Source organism: Gnatocerus cornutus, chromosome 8 (assembly GCF_029298725.1).
Source record: "Gnatocerus cornutus isolate USDA-ARS CGAHR chromosome 8, icGnaCorn1.1, whole genome shotgun sequence".
NCBI lineage: Eukaryota > Metazoa > Arthropoda > Insecta > Coleoptera > Tenebrionidae > Gnatocerus > Gnatocerus cornutus.
Genome location: NC_142240.1, coordinates 9,523,151 through 9,526,452, shown reverse-complemented (window position 1 = coordinate 9,526,452; position 3,302 = coordinate 9,523,151).

Sequence of the window (3,302 nt, the reverse complement as noted above, 5' to 3'; positions counted from 1 at the left end):
CTTTGACCGCTCACCATCGACGCCGTACTGACATAGTGAAGTGAAAGAGGAGCTCGAACAAAGCATGAGAAGAATTTGTCTTTATTTGTGAACACACAATGACAACAAAAAGAATAAATGGAAATGAAGGAGAATGAAAGAAATTTAAATCCGTTGAAAGGCTATCAATTCAAATGTCTCTTCCAAAATTAATTAGTGGTGCGTTTCCCTTACTAGTCTAATCAGGTTAATGTAAAAACAAAAACTAAAATTTATTTCTCGATGCTAAGAGAAATTCATGAAGCTGTTGAGGAAATGAACAATTATTCTGCAATAAGAAGCAAGAAATGTACGAACATTCTGTCAACTTCATAGAAATCCTTACTAATTATAATGCATACACAGTTGACAACATAAAACAAAATTGCTAGTAGCGATCGTGATCAGCTAGAAGCAATTAAAAAATTCTAGGAACAGAAAATGGTTTGTTTTTGAACGTCAAAAAATGAAATTTAATCGCCTGTTTCACATTTTATGTAAATGTATGAAAACGGCAAATTAGTTATTGTTATTACATGTAATTACATATTCCGGCTTGGATTCGAAAATGCATTCTATCGCCCAGCCGACAGAGTTGATAACGCGATGTCAATGCACCTTTGTCATTTTTTCAGTGTAATGTGGTTCGCCTAGTTTCTAATCAGTTGAAGCAGACCTTCTCGGTTCCGTTTATAGTGCAGATAAGGCCTTAAAACAACAGCACAAGGACTTGCCTCCACATTGCGAAATCGACTGTTTTATTTACCAAACATCTACGATTTCGTCATTTATTACTAACATATCGTGTAATGCCATTAATTCTGCAGTTTCACGGAATTTGCCAAAAAAGTGGAGAAGAAGTGAATTTCACAATCGAAATTCATTATTGACGCGAAAGGTTTTGCTTCCACCATAATACTTTCACGTCAATTACCAATACGATAAGTGAATCATCCGTAAACTTGGACGTCGTGGGTGAATGTGCAAGCGTTGATTAACTTCTGCTGACTGCTAAACATCGATTTTAAATTTTTGTTGAGGTGGGCAAAACGGCTCAAACGAAATTCTCGCCGGTTTTCAAAACACATTTCTTATTCATTTTATTGGAATTGCTAATTCCCTATCCGGTGTAAGACAAAACAATGAATATGAAACAATGCCATTATAAAATTTGATTAAAACAACAATCGCTGTCGATCGAAAAATTTCTCTCATTTATATAATTCGAGCGTTTTAGCCACCGAAAAATTCTTTAAATAACATTTTCTATAATCTCCGCGCGCTGAACATATATTATAATTGTTCCACTTTCGAACGGAAGAAAGTTGAATAGGGAAAGTGAACGCAGAATTTGTTTACAGTGCATGAACCGTACAAATCTCACCTTTATGCTCTCCGGCCTTAAGAGTGAAAATTTCAATGAAAAAATGCGTCACTGTTTTCCATTCGAGATTTTGAACCATGGGGTGGCCTTCCATGCAAGATGGGCACCTCATGGGTACCGGAAAACGTGGAGGTTGACGACGACCAACATTTCCTGCATGGTTCAAGAGCGTGCGTGGTACAAATCCTTTTGATATTTGGGACCGGTTGCAAATGTGACAGCATAAGGAAGGCTTTCTCTTGGCGAACCCGGCAGTAAACCATAAGGAAGCCGTTGCTACTGCGATTATAGTAATTATCAAACTGTGATTTGCGTCAAAACGCAATATTAAGATAGCATCAGGTGAGATGTTACCGACACAATTACTCGGAAGAAAATTAGGGGGAAGTTGCCCAAATGCTACCATTTCACACAGTGTCGCTGATACCATCTAGACAACTTCCCTCTAATATTACATCAAAAATCTTGACATTGCTGCTTGAAATTAGCAGTAATTGCGCGGAAATCCAACCTGTTATTAAAATATATCGACTCCTTGTCATATTTCTTCAAATATGTTGCAACACTACCCGCATTGTCGACGCGTCACTGTGTTTGCAGAGTTATCGTGAAGACACGTCACTAACCACAAGACAGTGTTATTATGTTTTATTGAAAAATTGCGCGCCAATGAAAGCTTTTTTCTTCGCTTTTATTCAAAGTCCGGTTCTGCAGAAATGGAGTTAATTCATGCTTGCCAACATGGTAATCGTTGAATTATTTATTAATAGATAGAAAATAAAAATATGTAGAATCATAATTAAATTCCCTCTGACTTCAGAGGTCTATTCTTTTCAAGTTTCAAGCTCTTTTACGATTCCCAGAACTTAAACAATTTAACTAATATTTTTGAAAAAATCTTCTGATCTTCTAGATCCCACAGACTACTTCTTCTTTTTGATTCTTCGGTTGTCTAAATTGATTTTTTTACGCTGCACCTCACGGAAGAAGTGTGTTTCTTTGTCAAAACAAAAGTGTAGCTAATTGACACTTTTTATTATTATACGTGTGTAGAATGAGTTGAATTAACATGGTGATAATGATAATGACGGTGTGTCATAAAGAAGCAACTAGAACAATGAAATTAACGAACAATGGATGCTATTTATAAACCAAATATCAGTTTTTCCTAGAGCCTAAAATCTCTAGATAAATACAGAAACAACATAAAAAGTAAGATAAGTGTAACATAAAAAGACAAACAGATTACAATCTCAATAAAAACAAGTCAAGAGCTGTTTTTGAGTCCATCTGAAACGTGCCAAACAATGAAAATTAACCATTTTCCATCATCCATCAATTCTTTTTTTATTTCTGGCACATAAATTATGATCTCCGGCCCTAGATTTTTAATTTAGTTTTTAATTACTCTTTTCCAACGCTTTGTGGTGTTCCCACATAAAAATGCGGAGACTTGACATTTTGGTAATAAAAATAAACATATTTCTCCTCAGGCTTTATCGTTCTCCGAATCCTAAAAACCGCAGACATAATCATCAGCGGCCTGCACGCATGCAAATTGAAATTACGAAAACCCATTGCGGAACATTGTAAAAATTTAGAAACGATCCAAACGGGGTCATCGCGTGGACGCGTGGTTTTCTGCCCGAAGTGGTAAAGGCTGTCATGTTCAGTGGCATTTTGTCAAGAAATCACCGTATTTTGACTCCGACCGCATTTAATTAATATGAAAATTGTGCCATTAAGGTTAGAAAGCTTTAATTAGATATTCCGCTCCATTAGTCAACCTCGAAGTAAAATTTCAAAATCGTTGCCTCGACTGCTTTTTCCCTTCGAGAAATTTCCTCTTATCTTCTCCCTCGAAGGGGCAAGGATCGCGAGGTCGTCGAAGACAACCGAT